Source organism: Malania oleifera, chromosome 4, assembly GCF_029873635.1.
Source record: "Malania oleifera isolate guangnan ecotype guangnan chromosome 4, ASM2987363v1, whole genome shotgun sequence".
In the NCBI taxonomy this organism is placed as follows: Eukaryota; Viridiplantae; Streptophyta; class Magnoliopsida; order Santalales; family Ximeniaceae; genus Malania; species Malania oleifera.
In genome coordinates, this window is record NC_080420.1 from 6348535 (window position 1) to 6370481 (window position 21947).

Consider the following 21947-nt stretch of genomic DNA (forward strand, 5'->3'; position numbering starts at 1 on the left):
GAAATCCTGAAAAAAATGAATTCATATTCGGGTGAGACACATCTCAGTAAGGGAAGAAACCATATATTAAAGCAGTGTGTGGCCAACATGAGATTATACATATCATTTTATAATATTTGCAAATCATTAACATAATACTGAAAGTCATTTTTTTTATCCTAAACAAACACATGCGAATGTTTAACCCATAAGATTTCCCGAGGATAGGGGTGATTATCCGCCCATACAAGTAGCACCCCTCTGCTCTGATACATTTGGCAACCCGAAGGTCACAATTTAAGCATATTAGGGCACTCACCTTACTCAGTAAGCCCTCAAGTGATAAATTAATCTCGTACTCACGCATTCAACAATAGTTTATTGGCAAAGGCCCTAAGGATAGGGAATTCTACCCACCCATACAAGTAGGTTCCTTCTGCCCTAGTACGTTATGTGGCTACTGCCACATCTGTAGCTACTAGTGCACTCGCCTTACTCAGCAAGCCCTCAGGCGAAAGGTACGCCTCGCTCAATCGTAACATGTTCTAGGTACATACGTACTTCTAATATCATAATACATCATTCTGTTCTGTCATTATACATTCATGCACATTCATTCCTGTTCATAACTTAACTTTGCATTTCGTTTCACTTTAAGTGACTTTTTCCCATTTACATCATTTGCCTTTGTCATTTCATTTCATTTCCATTTCATCAGTCATTTCATTGCATAACATTTCATTTCATTACTTCGTACTACAGCTGGTCTTTAGCCATCATCAGTTAGTCTACGTAGAAACGTGCTAAATCTGTTAACACGGCTCCTTTTAGCTGTCATCAGTTAGTCTACACAGAAGTGTGCTAGATCTACTAACATGGCTCTCTTTCAGCTATCTTACATTTACATGGTTGCATTTAACATACACAGGCAACATTGTCCATATCATATTTTATTTTCATTGTTTTACTTACTTAGTCTGCATCTCATACATTTAACATATATTTGCACAGAATCTTATGCCACACAATTTAGCAATAAAAATTCATACACTGCCTGTAAAATAAGTCAACCAACATTTAGTGTTTATATACTGAAAATACCTTTCATTTCTTACTTAATTATCCTTAAAATATTTGTCCACTTTCATCAGTTCATTTTCGCATATACATATCTAATAAACAACCCTAAATTCGAAGGAAATATAATTTAAACAGTTGCTATTTTACCCATACCGAAACATATACACGTACATATAACACAATTTATTATTTTCATTAAATTCATAAAAATTCTGATTTAATATATATTTTTCCCCTTACCTGGTTTCTTGAACTACGCCAACAGGGACTCCGAAAAATACCTGCGGCGCTCACCCGGATCCTGAAATTAAATTCCTAGTTCCAATAAATTATTCATGAATAAAATATTATTTAAATATTTCCTAGGGCCATAATTCCTAAATAAATAAATATACCCTTAAATTTAGCCAAATTGCCAAATTTTCCAATTCCCACTCTCGCTTTGGAGTAGAGCCTAGAAAACCCCAATTAAAAAATTACCTATGTCAAAATGACGACAACGATGATTAGGACCCCGTGGTGGTGCCTGATCGTCGATTCAACAACAGATTTAACCAAAAATTAAGAAATTGAAGAAAAATGACCTTTCCCCAGGAGTAGTGCCTAAGTCGTTCCTATTAAAAATCTGCTCCAATAGAAATGTCGGTGGCGGAGCTAAGAACCCAACGGCACCTTCCGTTTCCCGATTAGTCGAATATTCATTAAGAAATGAGGGGAGAGAGAGAGATGGAGACGGAGACGGAGAGTGGGAGAAGAAGAAAATACAAAGAGACTGAGACGAAGCTGAGAGATGCAGGAAGATGGAATTGAATTTCAAATTGAAATCCAATCCATCTTATTACCTTTAATATATATTATTATATTATTAAATCTTTTATATATATATATATATACTTTAACTTATATAAATATATTATAATAAACTAATATATATATATATATATATCTTTATTTCAATTTTTTTTTACTATTCTTTTATTTATTTAATTAATTTAATAATATTTAATTAATTCATTAATTAATTAATAATTACTCATTTTGTTTTCATACTATTTTTTTATTTGTTTATTTAATACATTATTTTAATAGTGTTTAGCCACTTAATTAATTAATAATTTTCTTTAATTAATTTTTTTTTCGGGTTATTACAATAGCCATTAATAGTGTTCAGTAAACTGAAGTATCGGGTTTAGTCTTCTAAAGTCCTTTAAAACACTAAAAAATATAACTCAAAATAGGGTTAGTCGACTAGGGTGACCAGTTCAGTCTTCTAGGCCTCTACTACCTCTTCAAGATTTCATCAAGAAATTCTTCAGTAGACTAAAATTAATCTTTAGTCTTCTAAGGACATTTTTCAGTAGACTGAACTTAATCTTTAGTCTTCTGAGGAAATTCTTCTGTTTTCTAGAATTACTCTTCAGTCATCTGGGCAGTTAAAAATTTGGTTTTTCAGTTTGATTTTCAAAAGTTCTTTGCTCTCTTAGTTTTATTACTTACAAAAATTCTTTTTGAGATTTTTCAAATAAAGTCCCTTGAAATTAGGAATAGCTTCCCAAGAGGGGGGGTGAATTGGCTTTTAAAAATTTCTTTTTAACTTCTTTTAAGAATCCTTAACTTCTTTAAACACTTAACTAATTCTTTAACTTATTTGTTTAATTTCACCAATCACAGAAGAACTTAGTTCTTTTGTCCAATCAATAACACAATTAAACAACCAATCAATTAAACATAATCTTCAAACCAAACAATCAATTTAATTGCCAAATACAAGTTAAACATCAAACAACCAAACCAAGATATAAAGTTTTTAGCACTTTGGTAATATAAAATCTTGAGGTTGTTTATTTGTTTATATAAGCCCCGTGATTATGAATTTGAAAGCCTTGTGAAGAATGTAATTTAATATTCAAAAATCCTTTCACAAACACAATAAAGCTTTTGTAGTAAGCCCTAGATATAAATTTTAATCAAGCCCTGTATAAATAAATCCAATCACTTTTTCCAAATATTTAGAATTCAAATAAACTCTTGGTAAATTTATCTTTGGGGTGTTAACCAAGTAACGTACTCCCGTATGGTTTCTGTAAGATATGGTATAACCAACGTACTCTCTTTCGATTTCCGCAATCCAAATCAAAATTGGACTTTAAGTTCACTTGATTTCCAAATATGCGTAGTATGTATAATTTAGATATTTAAATCATCCACGCAGTTGTATATGAACTGAAAATAAAGAATAGGGAAAGAGAGAGTGAGACGGAGATTTTTACGAGGTTCGGCTTATACCCAGCCTATGTCCTCGCCTTTGGCAACCACCAAAGGATTCACTAAACCTGTTCCGTTGATGGGTGAAACAAAACCGATTACAACATTCCTTGGTTAAGGCTAGAGCCCACCTTCTCCAAATGATATTCTCTTGTTCGGTCACTCCTTACATAGGCTAGAGTCTGCCTCTCTAAGCAATATCCCCTTACTTAGCCAACGATCCAAACACCTTGGAACGTCAATGAACTACAAGAAACACAAGATAAAATCTGCGTACAAGTATACTCTCTCAAAGAGCAAGTTAGTACAATTTCAGCACTATATACTTTAATGTAAAATATCAATAGGAAATAGAATGAAGCTCAAGTGCAAAATTCACCAATATCCTTCTTAGAAGAGGATTAGCAGTAGGAATTCAAAGGAAGAAGGATCAGCACTTCAGAGTTCTCAACAAAAGAATTTTTCAATGAGTGAGCAAGAGAACTTAGGAAGAACAAGAGTACTTTCAACTTCTCAAAATAGATTTTTCAATTCTTGGATTTATTTTATTTTTCAAAACCATGTATTTATAGGCTTTCAAACTTGCAAAAGTTTCCTGAAAGAGTTTCCCTATTTATTAGAATATTTAAGGTTCAAACGGCTATAATTTAAAACATTAGAATTTTAAAAATTTGCCCATTGAACAGTGTTTAAATGTCTGACAGCAGTGACCCCATTTCAGTGTTTTGGCCATAACTTTTTTTGTATAACTCAAAATTAGGTGTTATTAGTGTCAAAAGAAAGAAAAGAGAAAATACTACAACTTTCATGTTTATCACTTTTTAAAATAATGAGTTTTTGATATAGAAAAATTCACCTCAATGCGGCTGTATAAAAACTAACAGCATTTGGGAAAAATTCTTTTTGGTGCTCTTTATTCCAAAAATGATTCTAACCTTTTTAAAATAATTTTTGACCTTATAAAATATTATTCAGGTATTTTAAAAAGTAGTTAGGTCTAAAAAGTTAACCTAAGAGCTTCAAAATATTTCAAACGATATTTTAAACATTAAAGCACTTACATGAGACTTCTAAAATATTAACATTCTAAGTTCTTTATATATATATATATTTTCAAAACAACGTTTGTGCACACAAATTTACGAAAATAAAGTATTCGGCAACCCTCACCACGTGGGATCATCCTCTGAGCATCACTTGTTAATTCGTATGCTATTGAAGTTGATAAATTGGTTTAGCTCCAAAGAAGGAAATATATATATATATATATATTATACAAGGTACTGCTGCCACTGCACCATTTATCTAACACCAACAATTAAAAGCAATTTCTTGAAGCAGAGAGTTTCCAGCAGACTAACACAAAGTATTTCTTCAAGCTTTGTCCTTGGATTGAATCCATCTTTTCTTCAAGCTTCCATATTCTTTAAACTTTCTTACTTTGCCTTTCTTTGACTCTTTTGACTTTAATATACCTTGACTTTCAACAACTCATTCATGTCCTCATATTCTTCAACAAGTAATTCATGTCTTGGCTCATTTAAGCTTCATTTGATCCTTGTGAGTACTTTGACCTTGCTTCCATCACATTTGATCCTTGTGGGCACTTTGACCTTACTTTCACATATATGAACCCTGAAATATCATTACTCACACAAATACATTAAATTTCACTTGTTTGTTAGCATCAAAATAAGATAACAAGATTTTAAGCCTTGTAAGGCCAACAATCTCCCCCTTTTTGATGATGACAAACAAGGAGCAAAAATTTGAGTAAGCCTTAAAAAAAAAGGCTCCCCCTTTCAATAAGCTTCATCTTAATAAAATCAATATTAATTTCATCGATCATGCTCATCACTTTCTTTTGGTTTTACAAGCTTTTTCAATCAATATTAAATACTTAAATACTTCTTTTGAATAGATATAATGTTCATGCTCAATTATGCCCAATTTTTGCTTCACAACTTCTCCCCCTTTTGACATCAATCAAAAAGAAAAGAAATGATTTAAATTCAAATACAAATCATTTTGAGCATATCAATAACCATGTATTCCAAACATATGTACACACTCAAGTTATTGTTTTTCAATATAGCATGTGTAGTGTGTAGCTCACCACATTTATTCAAGATACCAACTAATATTAATTTGATGGTTTTTATGATACCAATTTAAAATTTTAAAAAAATAATAATAATTCATGATCTCAATTGATTAATGATTCATGACACTCCCCTTGAATTCAATACATTCAGTTTTGTTATTAATTTTGCTTTTATCATCTCATGTAAAATATTGAATCATATCACATATCAAATATCAATATCATGCTAAGATCATCAATGTCACATCATGCTCATAGACATAATCATGCTCATGAATAATTTGACTTTGTGATACCAAGTAAGCTTTTAGATTTGATATCTATTGAAATTTTTAACATGTGAAACCAAAAATACTTTATACATACCAAAGCTTAATATCACATAATATATAGTTCATGGATACCAATATAACTACTATTATCTTTCATAGCTCATAGATAAAGAGCAGTATGTTTATCCATGTGATTCATTTAAAATCATGCATGTTCAAGAATTATCCTTATATCAAAAATTTATACTTAAGCTCAATAATCTCATTCTCAATTTTCAACATAATGAGCCATACTTTTCAATATAAATCAAGTCAAGTTAATTAATACACATGTAGCATATTAATACATCACTTGTAGGCAAGTAAGCATGTAGTATGTAACATCAAGGCGCTTATATAATAAGCTTAAATTTGATATTTTCTTTATATTTTCTTAAGTTAAGCCTTGTAAACAGTCATCCTATGATTTTAGCCAACAATGTCATTTTCTATTTTATATATGTGTGAAGTCATTATTTCATTTTTGGTACCCATATTTTCTTGGGTCCGAAGGATTTTTCAAGGGAGATTTTTTTTTTTATTTTCCATACTTGTTTGGTTTTAACACTTTTTCTCTTAAACGGACATTCAAACTTTATATGCCCCTTTTTCTTGCATTGATAGCACATAATGTTTGTGTAAGCATTAGAAAATGTGCAAGTATAGTCTTTGGATTCTTTCAAGAAATATCTCATGTAAGAATTCTTTTTCTTTTTATTTTCAATTCCATTGAAACCAATGCCTTCTTTATTTAAAGACATTCTTTGTAAGCCAATCATTTTATCAAGATTTTCTTTTCCTTTAGTGAAATTATGAATGATCTTATCTTTTTCTTCAATCTGACTCTTGAGATTTTCTGTCTCTTTTTTGTTATCAACTTTCTTTTGTGATTTCTTTAACTCTAGAGATAATTTTCTTATTCTATCCTCTAATTCAGAAATATACATATCTTTCTCATATACGGTAGAGGATAGAGATCGAAGGTCTTCTATCATTTGTTCATTCTTGATTTCTAGTTTCTCAATTTTCAAGTTGTTTTCTTTTTCAACAAAATTTTTGGATTCTATTTCTTTCTTTGCTGATTCATACTTATGTTCTAATTGCTTAAGTTTTGAGTCTTTATCTCTTTCAGCATTCTTCAAGAATTCTAACTCTTTCATTAAACTTTCATTCTTATTCTTCAATGAGGTATTTTGTTTATTTGCTTTCATCAGCATCTTATGTACTTTGAATAGATTATTATGAAGTTCACCATAAGATGGCATACCCTCATCACTTGATTCATCACTACAAGAATTATTTGAAGATTTAGTTGAGGAGCTTTCTTTGTTATCCCATGCCATAAAGCACGTGTAAGCAACCTCTTGGTCACTTATTTCATTCTCCGAACTACTTGTACTATCCCAAGTAGTGGCTTTCATGGCCTTCTTCTTTTTCTTCTTTGATTCTTTCTTTAGTAGTGGACATTCCGGTTTGATATGTCCAACTTTGTTGCAATTGTAACACGTAGGAGTTTTATTCTTTGATTTCTTACTAACTTCTTCTTCTTCTTCATCTGATTCAGATTTTTGAATTATTCTCTTGAATTTGTTTTTCCTTCTTAGTATCCTTGCTAGCTTTTTAGATGTAAAGGCTACTTCATCTTCATCCATCTCTTCACTACTAGAGTTTTCTTGTGAAGTTTTAAAGGCTATTTTTTCTTGGGCTTTGGTTTTCCCACTCTTTTCATTCATTACCATTTCGTATGTGAGGAGAGAACCTATAAGCTCATCTAAGGATGTATTTTTCAGATTTCTACCTTCCGTGATAGCAGTAGCTTTTGGTTCCCACATGGAGGGAAGGTCTCGTAGAATTTCTTATCATCTCATAAGTAGTGTAACTTTTTCTTAAGGCATTTAGGGAATTTATTATATGATTGAACCTAATAAACATATTTGTAATTGATTCATCTGGGTTCATCTTAAAGGCTTCATACTCGCTTGTGAGCATATCAACCCTATTATCCCTAACATCCGCTGTTCCTTCATAAGTAACTTCTAACTTATCCCATATTTCCTTAGCTGATTTACAAGCCATTACTCGATTAAATTCATTAGCATCTAAAGCACAATATAACGCATTCATAGCACTAGCATTAACTTGTAGTATCTTATAGTCTAGGTTGGTTATATCATTTTTCTCTTTGGGAACTTGTTTTCCATCAACTATCTTAGTGGGAATTTGGTCACCTTCCATGAAAACTTCCCATGCTTTCCAATTCATAGTTTGGAGATATATTTGCATTCTCTTTTTTCAAAAAGTGTAGTTCAAACCACAAAAGATAGGTGGCCTAATTGAAGATTGTCCTTCTCCAAAGGGAGTTACACCTAAGTTAGCCATTTAGATCTTTTTATAGCTACTATTCAAGATTTTCTATAACCCCGCTCTGATACCAATTAAAATTAGGAATAGTTTCCCAAGAGGGGGGGGGGTGAATTGGCTTTTAAAAATTTCTTTTAACTTCTTTTAAGAATCCTTAACTTCTTTAAACACTTAACCAATTCTTTAACTTGTTTGTTTAATTTCACCAATCACAGAAGAACTTAGTTCTTTTGTCCAATCAATAACACAATTAAACAACCAATCAATTAAACACAATCTTCAAACCAAACAATCAATTTAATTGCCAAATACAAGTTAAACATCAAACAACCAAACCAAGATATAAAGTTTTTAGCACTTTGGTAAAATAAAATCTTGAGATTGTTTGTTTGTTTATATAAGCCCCGTGATTATGAATTTGAAAGCCTTGTGAAGAATGTAATTTAATATTCAAAAATCCTTTCACAAACACAATAAGGCTTTTGTAGTAAGCCCTAGATATAAATTTTAATCAAGCCCTATATAAAGAATTGGTATTCTGTTATGAAAAATGTGGTTTTCAGGGTGTGGAATAAGAAGTCCTGCGGGTGTAGGATCAGTATACGATAGGGGCTTTTCGACAATGTGGTAAGGGAAACATTCTATGCTAGGAAAACCTAGTATGATTTCAGTATGAAGTTTATGTTTCTACTAGATTACTAGTCAAAGTAGAAATTTATGCAATTTATTATTGATGTTAAAGTATTTTAAATTATTGTGTGGCATGAGAGTATGAATACAGTATAGAAACATGTTTTTATAGTATTTTTAGGTATATGTTTTACAGAATATAGAGATAGTGAAATGCGTTTACAATATCTTTCAGAATACCATGATTTTACAGTTTTACAGCACCATAACAGTAGATTTAAAGTTTATCTCAGAAAGATACAGTTGATTTAGTTACAGATTATTACAGCGTCATGGTTTATACAGCTATTACAGAATCATGTTAAAACAGTTAGTTGTATATAGAAACGTATTATATAGTATCAGACCCTGATGGATCAGACAACAGAGCACGATACCATAGCTATAGATATACAGATATTCAGTTCAGAGTGCAACCACTTAACTTAGATAGTAAGTGGTATGAGGTCGATTATGCCTAGTTGTGGACAGGCTCCCCATGAGATATGGGTTGAGGAGGGCCGATCTAACTGAGCAGTAGAGCGGTTTAGTTTGGTAGGCCAGCCAGGATAGATCTAGCCTTCGGGCCGCACAACCCTGTCATGAGGGGTTAAATCATGACACATAGTCATCCAGGGAAATATTCTCAGATATTATAGTATTATCAGATTTTTTGAAATAGTAGTATTATCATGAAAAGTAATTTCATACAGTTTGACATGTTAAATTATGTAGTTAAAGGTTTTATAATAAGTTATGTAGTATCAGTATTTTCAGTTTTAATTATTTATACTACTCTTAACTCAGATTAATTTTTACAGATCCACTTCTCAGTAACCACACACTAGTGATAGCATGTTTCGTCTTACTGAACTTGGCTCATTCCAATGTTGAATTATTTTTCAGGTGAGTCAGTTGGGCGAGCGGAGTAGGGTCGCAGATAGAGGAGTTGTTAGTCTGTCCTTTTTGAGGGTGAGTGTTTTTGGGGTACAATTTTGTTAGCCCTGGTATTAGTAAGAGTGGTTCTTGAGAGTACAGTGAAATATGTAATATTTGTGGAATATTTAGACACTCTGGGATTGTGTATATATATATATATATATATATATATATATATATATAAGGTTGTGTTTCATGTTATTTACTTTCCGCTGTGTAGGAAATTGTTTTAATTTAAAATAGTAGAGAATTTATTTCTATAAGGAGGTTGTTACATAGCGGCAATTGTGCAAATGACATTTTATTGCGTTGTGTCGTACTTTAGAGCTAGGTGGGAGGCATCTCGCCAAGCAATGGAGTTGGGGAATGGTTACACCCCACATATGTTGTTGAAAATGCAGAGGAGGGAAATGACATATGTTGGACATGAGATTATCAATTTCAATATTGAAAGGGGGTTGTTCAGTATTCAAACTGCTCCGTGACCACCAAAAAAGGGTAGAAATAATCAAAAAGTTTACATAAAGGGACGTTAGTGTATGTGTAGGAAGTGGCTAAATCTTCACTACCATTATTCACACTTTTTAGCTGTTTGTGGGGAGATTGGGGTATAGTAGCTATATTGACCCTTGTTTCACGTTGCTGGAGCATTATGCAACATATGCTATGGACTTCATCCGCGTACTCCATGAACAATATTGGACAAATCCAATGGCACCAATGTTATATAGTAACCAAAAATTTCTTAGGCCGAAAGGATGACCCAAAGTTCGAGATTTCGTAATGAAATAGATGTACGAGAGGGCAATCAAAGGATACGGTGCGAGTTTTGCCATGAAGAAGGTCACAACCGCAATCAATGTCTAAAGGAGGACTGAAGGTGATGACCATGCTGGACCATCATTATAAATGCAAAATATGTACTTAATGTCTATTGTACTTGAAATTTTTGAGTTACCATTAAGCATTTTAGCTTTTGATATTTGTGAGTTGTACTTGAATTCAGCTTGTTAATCATATTATTGATTGCAGTTCTCTTTCGTTTCTTTGAGCAGAGTTTTGAAATTTCGTAATTATTTTATTGCATGCTCAATTCATAAATATAAATTTTGTAATTTTATAAATTAAAATTTTTGTACAAATAATATAAATATGAATACTATCTTTTTTTAAAATATGATTATTATTATTAATTGCTTGAAGAAAAAAACATTAATTTATACATGCATAATAATCTACTCATGGGTCACTAAGTCCCACATGGTCCCGGTCTCCTCTATCTCGGCAACTATTGACGTTGCCATCTCCAATGTCTAGCTGCCCCTTCTACACCCTTGTTAACTTCTACTGTTGGCAGGATATGTTGTTGAAATCCAACATCCTTCGACCCCCCAACAATGAAAAGATTGAATGGGATTGGTGATGAGCTCAGGAATTTGTGGGATTGCTGTTGTTCCTGATACACTGGGGATGGGACGCTGTGTGTGGACTGTGGTGTAACGATCCAAAAAATAATGGTATTTAAATAATAAAATAAAGGGAAATGGAAACCGAAAACAGAAGGAGGCAGTCAACGAAGCGTTCGTCGATGACATTGCATTTTGGAAGGAATAAATTGAGAGAAATTTTCAGGACATCGTCGGCGAACATAGGGGATTCGTCGACAAAGGTATAAGAGGACCTCATCGAAGAAGGCAAGATTCGTTGACGAGGAAATATTGAGAGAAGTTTTGGTCAGTTTGAATTTCGTCGACGAGGAGTGGGTTTCGTCGACAAAATTATTAAAGGACTCGTCGACGAATCCAGCCCTATAAATAGTGAAGAACTTGGATTTTTTTATGGAAATTAAGCGCAGAAACCCTCTCTCTTTCATCCTACGGCCCTTCCCCTTTCTCTCTTCTATTTTGGGCCGGATCCTCGCCGGATCGATGATCTAAAGCCACCACGACGCTTCTAGGAAAGTTCTCTGCAAGTTTGCCGGAGCGGATCATCGGTGAGGTTGAGTTGGAAACCATCCCAAATCCAGGGTAAGGTTTTCTACTCAGTATTTGGTTAATTGACAGTTGTAGGAAGTGATATACGCGTTGAAATACTGAACCTTAGTTTTAGGGAATGCTGTTTCCAGGGTGTTGAGTTAGGAACCCTGCGGGTGCAGGACAAATTTTCTTCGGGGCTTTTCAAGAATTAGGTAAGGGGATAAACTAAGCTAGTATTTTATGAAAATATGTATATTGTTATAGCATCGAATTCAGAAAATAAATATATTTATCTATGATTTATATATTTGAGAAAATACTATTGAAAATGATGGTTTGTTGAATATGCGAAAAACCCATTAGTGTGGCATGAGTAGAAATTGTTGTGAAATACTATTTTCTGAGAATATATTAATGATACGGATTTTTATAATGGAAAATTGGCGTACGGGCTGAGAATTTTATATGTTTTACCGGCGTACGGGCCGTGCTATGTGTATGATTTGCTGGCGTATGGGCTGAGCTATGTGTATGATTTGCCAGCGTACGGGCTGAGCTATGTATATGATTTGCCGGCGTACGGGCTGAGCTATGGATGTGATTTGCCAACGTACGAGCTGTGCTATGATATGATTTTTCGGCGTACAGGCTGAGCTATGGATGTGATTTGCCAACGTATGGGTTGTACTATGATTTGCCGGCGTACGGGTCCAGCTATGGTAAAATATGTAATACCGGCATACGAGCCGATGATTTTCATGATATACGTATATATGCAAAATGATATGATTGATCTAATAATTAATGATATGAGATATCCATGTATCACAATTTCAGTATATGATATATGATATCAGAACCTGGTTGGCTTAGTCTCGGCTAGCACTTGCACGGTACCGTTGCTATGTGTCCATGGTCATCATGATCATGATATTTGTGTTAACGCCACTGTACGGAGTGGTGTGAGATTAGATGGTCGATGTGGTTTTTAAGAAGTGGGTGAGCGCCCGTGGTGTAAGGACCAGGTCAGGCAGACCCATTAGACTTACATATTGTACTTTTGACTTGACAGTGGTCGGCCAACCATTGTCAGATACTGCCTTCGAGCCACACAACCCAGTCATGTGGGGGAATACATGACAACAGCCAGCTAACCTACCAGGAATGTTTTTGTGTTATACTTTATGAGATGAAATATGATTATGAAAATGCAGTATGTTCTGCCATGTTATGATGATATATATATATATATATATATATATGTTTTCCCAGATATGACATAACAGTTGTTTATTATGTTTCTATATGACATATGTATAACATGGAATACTCATGTTGCTACACACTAGTATTAGTTTATTTCCCTTCCTAAGGGTGTCTCACCCTAAAATTTTATAAATATTTCAGGAGCCCTTGATAGGAGAACGGGTAAAGCCCTGCTGATCTAGTACGGTTGGTCTGCCCTTCTAGAAAGGTAAATGCTTTTGATAGGGTCGGATGTATTTTGAAAGATGGCCCTAGATATCTTTTGGGTTGTGTATTGTGTACATATATATACAGTGATTGTAGTAACTCTGGTATTGTGATGTATGGTGTAATGAGGTGTTTGTGATTTATGTTTCTTGCTGCATAGGCTTCTGTGATATATTTCTGAATCCCTAGTACCAATGGGTCCAGGTAGATTATAATCTGCTGAGATTGGTAATATTGATTTTATTGAATTTTATAAAAAAAATGTGAAAATTAAGTAGGTCGTCACAGTGGTGCCTCCGACTGGTATGGTGTTCTATTGGATGATCCCCGTACTGATGCTGAGCACCCCCCCATATGGCATATGGGAAGAAGAAGCCCCTGTGTGCCAGATGGAGGTCTATGCCAGAGTGAACTGCTGTGTTGATGCTCCCCAATCACCTTACATCCACTAGGATGGTTGGGTGGGTGCCCCCCTCAACTCGAACAAGACCCCCCACAGCTCAAGCGAGGTCCAACACGACATCTCCTATGTGATGCTTGTTTATCAATTGCAGAATCATCATCCGATTTGGTACCCTCCGCGTCGGCATGGGGAGACCTATTAATTGACTGACGAGCTTCATCAGCCACAAAATGCATACACACCTTTGCAATCGGTGTAGCAAGACATATTATAACACAGTTCAATAAGTGGATGTCCCCCAATATGTGGTCCTATAACAAAATGTTTTGAAAGTACCAATAAATTAATGATAAATCACTTGTCTGTTCCTTACATGTGTTGAGTTGTAGTAACTCGAAAAAAATAAAAAAAATAAAATCAAATAATAATTATTAATTAAATAATATAATATAATATAATAATATTATATCTATATATATATAAACTAAAGGAATCATGATACTTCTTGATTCAACAGGAAGGATCCTGAAGTATTTAGGATGTAGAGGCCTCCCCCTAGCGTCTCTCAGCTCTCTCTCGCCAACTCTATCACGGCACGCCACTTATGTCTCTCTCTCTCTCTCTCCTCATTTTATCGAAAAATATTTGGCCGATCGAAAAACAGAAAATATCGTTGGGTTCCATTCTCCTCCACTGACATTCCTACCGAAGTAGATTTTTCATAGGAGCGTTGTAGGCACCACTCCTGGGGTAAGGTAAACCCACTCTTTCTCCTCAATTTCTCTCAAATCTTTAGCCTAACTTACGATCTAAAACCGCCACGTGGTTCTGGGAGCATTTCTTTACAAGTCTAGCGGAGCGGATTTTTGAATTCGGCTTTTTAGGCACCAATCCAAGGCTAGGGTAAGATTTAGAAAATTGAGCAAATTTGTAATTTTTGGTAATTCAATTATTTATTTGAAGTTTATGGGTTTAGGAAATGTCGAAAACAATGGTATTTTATTTGGGGTGGTATTGATAAATTAGGATTTATGAATTTAGGGTTCGGGTGAGAGCTGTGGGTATAATTTTGGGATCCCTGCAGGCGTAGTTCCTGGAAACCAGGCAAGGGGAATATATTAAGTCAATAATTTTGTGAATATACTAGTTAAAATGGAAAAATAATATGTGTAAGTATATGTTTATTATGCGAATTTTAGAAAAACCAACCGTTTGAACTGTGATTTTAAGTCTAGGGCTGTCTTATTAGTTATTATTGCAAAAATAGAATGATGAAAGTAACGGATTTTTTGGATAATTGTGGAGATAATTAAATGTGTATTTTTAGTAATGTGAAAAATGAATGTGGGTTGGCGTATTTTTAGTAAATGTATAAATATGTGTATTATTATAAATCGTGTGACATGAGTAAAAAGAATATATTGCGATGAATAATGATATATATATATATATTTATTTATGAGATGTTGGAAATACTAAAATGCGTTGAGAGTATTTATTGTGTGTGATTGTTAAATCAAAGTTGAATGTGAATGTTAAATTGCAAGTTATGGTTTGAGAATTTTGGTGGATTGTGGTTTCGCGTTATGCACAGTACTGTTGCGCGTGATTTTTGAAGAGCTTGTGCACCCACACGTCTCGTGGAGAGTGTGGAGACGGGATGATTGCTTGTACTATGTAGGGTAGAGTTCCCCCTGGAGTCCGGACTAGTATGGGAAAGCCAATCTAACTTACAGACTGAAGAGGTTGTTTTTTTTATTTAACTTTGGTGGGCCGACCAGGGTTAAGTGTGATACCCCCATGGATGAAATACTTAAAAAAATTAGATGTTACTACCCATATCAACAATGTGCATCTTTTTTTTTTGGGAGTTTTCCCATAAGAATTTCACGATTAAGCGTGCTTGGCTTGGAGCAATATTGGGATGGGTGACCTCTTGGGAAGTTTTCTCAGGAAGTGTGTGAGTGAGGACAAAACATACTGAAAAGGACACGTGTTGATCTATAAGGATAGTCATTAGTTCGATAAGACCTGCCCCCTTGTTGTCTAGTCCAGGTAGAGGAGGAGAGACACAGTACTCCCTGACAGACCCAGGTAGGGGCGTTACCAGATGGTATCAGAGCTAACACCTAGCCGAAAGTGTGATGAGATTCACATCGCTTGGGTTTGGAAATGTGTGTTCGCAACGAGGACGTTACATTCTATAAGTGGGGGAGAATGTGATACCCCTGTCGCGACGTCCCAGGAGCGCGTGTGCCCCGGGCGGCGAAATTAAAATTATTTTTAATATTCAAGGGAAAATATTGGAATGTCGAAGTCGCCACTAACCTTTAGTGCGGTTAGAACACATGATTACTACCCCGTTAGGGGTAGAATCAGTCTACATTACTAGAGTTGGGCTCAGGAGTTCGGTTACGCGAGGGGAAGGTACAAGCACCCCCTACGCGCCCGTTCTTACGAACGGTACCTAATTAATTTGAAATTATCCCTAGTTTAATCTAATAAGTCTTTAAATTGCCCCTTTTTATGAATTTATAATTACACATGAAAAATAAATAAATAAATAAATATAATATAATATATACATATATATTCCCTCAGAGCTTAGGGGTACATGAAACTCGAAGGCTAATACCCTAGCATTAAAATCATAGGGATAATAAAAATCAATAAAATATCTAAGAAAATACGCTCCCAAATTTTGAAATTGTATATAAAATTTTTATAGGAAAATACTAATATGGGAGGTTTTACTATATATTAATAAGATAATAAGTTAAAATATTAAATTATCACAATGCATATAAAAATAGTAATGATAATAAGCATATCTATTAAAATATTACAACTTTCAAAACAGGCAATAAAATACCATATGTATATATATATATATATATATATATATATATATATATATATATATATTAAAACACTCAAGATACTATACAAGGTAATACCATCTATATAAAAAAAAAATACCTTAATAAGTGAAGCTAAATAATAATTATATCATAAGATTATATACAATATCATACTAAGCAAAATATATACCAAAACACTAAACTTACCATAATGATTGATACCTTTATATGTAAACATGATAAAATATTAGAATACGAATACTAAATATCAGAAAATGTTAATATGAGTATAGATAACACATAAAGAAAACCCTAAGTAATGAAAATTGAACATGCATCAACCATGAAAACCCTAAATAGCCCTAAACATATGGATTAAGTAAATAATTACAATAACTATTCTAGCTACGTATTAAACATGCAACAATAATATTAACAATCCAACGAATAAAATGAAATTAAACTTTAAATATCTAGACAAGTTCCGACTATAAAAATTCCGCACTCAAGAAAATTAACTTATATGAATAATACAATCAAAACTTACCCTGCGTATCAAAAATTAAAATGATTATAAAAATTATAAAAACCTATGTACATGTATATGTATATATATATAGACATGTATATGTGCAGAGGGGGGCCAGAGATGGGAGTCGTGGCTGGAGGGGGCTAGGTTTGCCTGTGAGATGGCCGGATACAGTCGCGGCTGGGACTGGTGCTGGAGTGGTCGCCGGAGAGAGTTGCAGAGGCTGCAGGGTGGTCTGTGGTGAGGACGAGTGACAGCCGGAGTTGGAAGGAGTTGCCACTGCTGCTGTGTAGTTCTCGGATGGTTGCAGTGGCAGCAGTTGCAGACACGGCGACAGTGATGGGGCTGTGAGTGGCCGGAGGGAAGCTGGCCTGGGCTGTTGTGGTTTTGGCCGTGAGGTAGCCTCTTGGCTGTATTTTCGGGACGTGAGGGTGAGTTGCGAAGAGGATGGATGGCCGGGGGTTGGGTGTGCGAGAGAGAGAGAGAGAGAGAAGAAAGGTTAGGTTTTTTTTTTTTTTGTTTTGGTTCCTGCTGCGCGCTGTGCGCAGCCTCCGTGTCCTCCCCCCTTGGCTGTCTTGGCCTCCCCTCTTATAAATTTTTTTTTGAAAACCCTAAAAACATTTTCTTTTTGGATTTTATTTTTATTTTTCTCCTTTTTTTTTTATTCTTATGGTAATAATGAAAATGGAAGTAATAATAATAATAATAATAATAATAATAATAATAATAATAATAATAATAATCATAATAATATAAATATCAATAAGGTAATAATAATAATAATACTACTAAATAGTAAATAGTAATAAATAATTATAGTAAAAATAAAAATAATAAAGATAAAATAATTATAATGATAATAATAAATAAATAATAGTGATAATAATAAATTACTTATAATAATGTAGGAAAATAAATAATAATAATAATAATAATACTAATAAATAATAAACAAATAACAGTAATAATAATAATAATAATAATAATAATAATAAAAACAAATAACAGTAATAATAATAATAATAATAATATATCACAAACAATAAAATAAATAAAAAAAATAATTATAGTAAAGTAAAAAGAAAATAAAGATAGTAAAAGTACTAGTAATAATAATAAAAGTGAAAAAAAATAATAATAATGATAATAAAAATACAAGCAAAATAATAGTAAAGTACTAATAATAATAATAATAATAATAATAATAATAATAAGAGGGGATCCCTTGTTCTATTTGGCTAGGGCAAAAATAGGGTGTCTACAACCCCATGGATGACAGACTTAAAAAGATTAGATGTTACTACCTATATCAACAAGGTGCACATTTCTTTTCAGGAGCTTTCCCATAAGAATTCCACAGTTAAGTGTGCTTGGCTTGGAGCAATATTGAGATGGGTGACCTCCTAAGAAGTTTTCTTAGGAAGTGTGTGAGTGAAAACAAAGCACACTGAAAAAGACACGTGTTGATCTGTGGAGCCAGTCATTAGTCTGATAAGGCCCGTCCCCTTGTTGTTTGGTCCAAGTAGAGGAGGAGAGATGCAGTGCTCCCGGACAAACCTAGGTTGGGCCGTTACAAGATAACTGTAACGTCCCCCTTAACTTATCAAATAATAAACATAAATAATAACAGTATTAACCCGAACCCGTGGGTAACAGGGACATTTGTCAATCACAACGGAAACCTAAGCAGCAATAAGTATAAAATCTCAATCATCCAACCATAAAACATAATACCAGAGTTTATTTACACCAAAATAGCATACATATATTTTCAATCTCCCATAACATTCCAAATACAACTAGGACCTCACAACAAAATAATCCTGATCTTAGAACAAAATCTTACCCTCCTAGTAGGGTAACTTAATAAGCTCAAAGGCGGCCACGACCCGCCAGTCTCTCAGGGTCTCTTGAAAAATATATTAAGTTTAGAGGTGAGACACTTCTCAGTAAGGGAAAATAAACTAAATGCAGTTGTGTGACAACATGAATATATAATGCAGTTATACATATACAATACATTTCATATATTTGTAAACATTCGTCATAACATACTGAATCATCATATACTTTCATCTTTTCTAGTAACTCATATAATTCATAAATCGTCTATTATATCTGATAATACTTGAAAACATACCTAGGATGAATAGCTAGCTAATGTCATGTATTAGCCCCCATGACGGGTTGTGCAGCTTGAAGGCGGGACCCGACAATGGTTGGCCAACCACTGCCGAGTCAAAAATGTCTGTAAGTATGATGGGCCCGTCGCACCCTGGTTCGGACTGCCAGGTGAACGTCTACAACTCTACACTGAAAGTCACATCGACTATCTATCTCGCACCCCCTCATGGGGTGGTTTGCACAAGTCTGAACATAGATATTTGATCTATATAGCTACGGTACCGAACTCCTGAAACTGAATTAAATTAACATCCGGCATATGATAACATATAATATATGATACTATAACATCTTTCATAATTTCATAATTACGGCCTCGTGCCGAACATTTCATATATAACATTCTAAATATAAATCAATTATCATGTATTTCAAAATCATCATATACTACATTATTACGTAATTCTTGAAAAATGCTTATTCGTAAAATTGTCGTAACATAATACATTTCATGAAAAATAATATTCATGCCACACAAAGCTGAGTAAATACGTACGTTTCATTCTAAAATCACATTCCTGTATAACAACAGTATTTTCCCAATAACATACATTTTCTCAATAATATTCAAATATATACATATACCCTGAAAATTACTTTGCTGATAATAATAATAATACGTGTGGAAAAATAACTGCTTTAATTTATTCCCTTACTTGGCTACTGAGAAAGCCCTTAAAAAATCCTGATCTAATACCCGTAGAATTTCCTGATCAATATCCTGAAAATGAAAACTCTCAGTATTAAACTTTAGTATTTCCACGTGTATATCATTTCCTATAACTACCGCAAGACCAAATTTGGCTTAAAAAGCTTTACCTCAACTCAGGGATGAATTCCAACTTGCTTTCACCAACGATTCGCCCCAGCAAATTTGGAGAGAACTTCCCTAGGAGCGTCGTGGTGGCTTCAAATTGTCGAACCGGCGTAAATTAGTAATCCGGCCCAAAATCGAAGAAAGAAGGAGAAGGAGACAAAGGGAGGAGAGAGTTTGCTTAATTTTGAAGTTAAAATCTGAATTTTTGGTATTTATAAGGCTGGATTCGTTGACGAGCCATGTCATCTCATCGACGAGTCCTTTAATAATTTCGTCAACGAAATCCACTCCTCGTCGATGAAATTCAGTCTACTCAAAAACCTCTCTCGGTATTTCCTCATCGACAAAATTTGGCTTCGTCGATGAGGCTTCTGATAATTCTTTTTTCTCTTTATTATTTTAAATATTATTTTTATTTGGGTTGTCACATTAGGTCCAGCCTTCGGGTCACACAACCCGTCATGGAGAGAAGCACGACAGTGTGTTATCCATTTGGTAGTGAGTTCTAAATTCATAATTGTTAATTTAACCAGTGAATAAAATGAGAACAAATGATATGAATGTAGATGAGAATACAGAGAAGGTGAAATGTGAATGTGAAATGTGGAAGTGAGATTTATGTGACGTGAAATACTGAGAAGTGTGAAAAGTGAGATTTATGTGATGTGAAATACTGAGAAGTGTGAAAACTGAGAACTTGAAAAGGTGAATAATATAGAGATAATAGACACAGAGTAAAGTAATAAATGTATTATATATTGTAGTATTATATGTATTTGGGGCAAAGTATACTCTTCGCTCGAGGGCTTTCTGAGAAAGGGGAGTGCATTGATTAATGTCAGATGTAGCCATATTGGGTTGCATAACGTATTAGGGTAAAGGAAAGCTACTTGTATGGGCAAGTAATCTTCCCTATTCTCGGGAACTTTCGCCTGTAAACATTTGTGTGAATGTGTGTGAATACGAGATAAACTATCCACCTGAGGGATTACTGAGTAAGGTAAATGCCCTGATATGCTTCAGTTGTAGCCATAGGCTGCATAAGGTATCAAAGCAGAGGGGTGCTACTTGTATGGGCGGGTAATCACCCCAATCCTTGGCAACTCTCTTTAATAAAATATGCTGCATGTGTAAGAGTAGGGATAGAGAATGATTTCATAATTGTGGATTAATTTGTAAATAGTGATTATGTTTTGTACACAAACCTCATGATAGCTACACACTGGTATTAATTTATTATGTCTTACTGAGATGTGTCTCTCCCCTTATACAATTCATATTTTTTAGGACATCCGCGTGATTGAGCTTGGTGAGCTTGGGGTTGGGTGTTGGCATAGTATTTTTGTGAGAGGGTACAGATTTTGGTTGTATTTTTGGTTTATGTATTTAGTTTTATGAGGTGAATATATATATATATGGATACTGGATGTTAGGAAATACTGTTTTGGGATGTTTATATAGTACTCTGGTGTATTATTAAGGATGTTTATTTATTTTTCCGCTGCGTGATTGAGGCTATGGTATCAAACACAGGTGATTGGATCACATCACACCCCGGACCCCCCTTGCCGGGTTTGGGGCATGACAGAGTGGTATCAAAGCTTTAGGTTATTAGGTCCAGGGAAGTGCTTCTAATAAGAGGGTCAACACATGGATCTTTGAAAGAGTTGTCAAATGAATAAACTGTTTTTCCATCTTCAACTGGAGGATAAATCTATGCTATTATATCTCTCATTTGATAAAAGTATTCACTGGCATTCTTTTTCATACTCTGTGAAGTTAACCTGTCTAGGGCTATATTATGGCTATATTGGGTAATAAAAGCATGAGCTAGATCCCTCTATGTGTGAATCTTTACTTGAATATACCATCTTAGAGCTACCCCATTCAAATTATCTTGGAAATAGTGGATGAACAACTTATCATTGCCAGAATGTGCACCCATCTTCTGGAAATACATCCCTAAATGAGCTAATGGACATTCAGACCCTCTAAA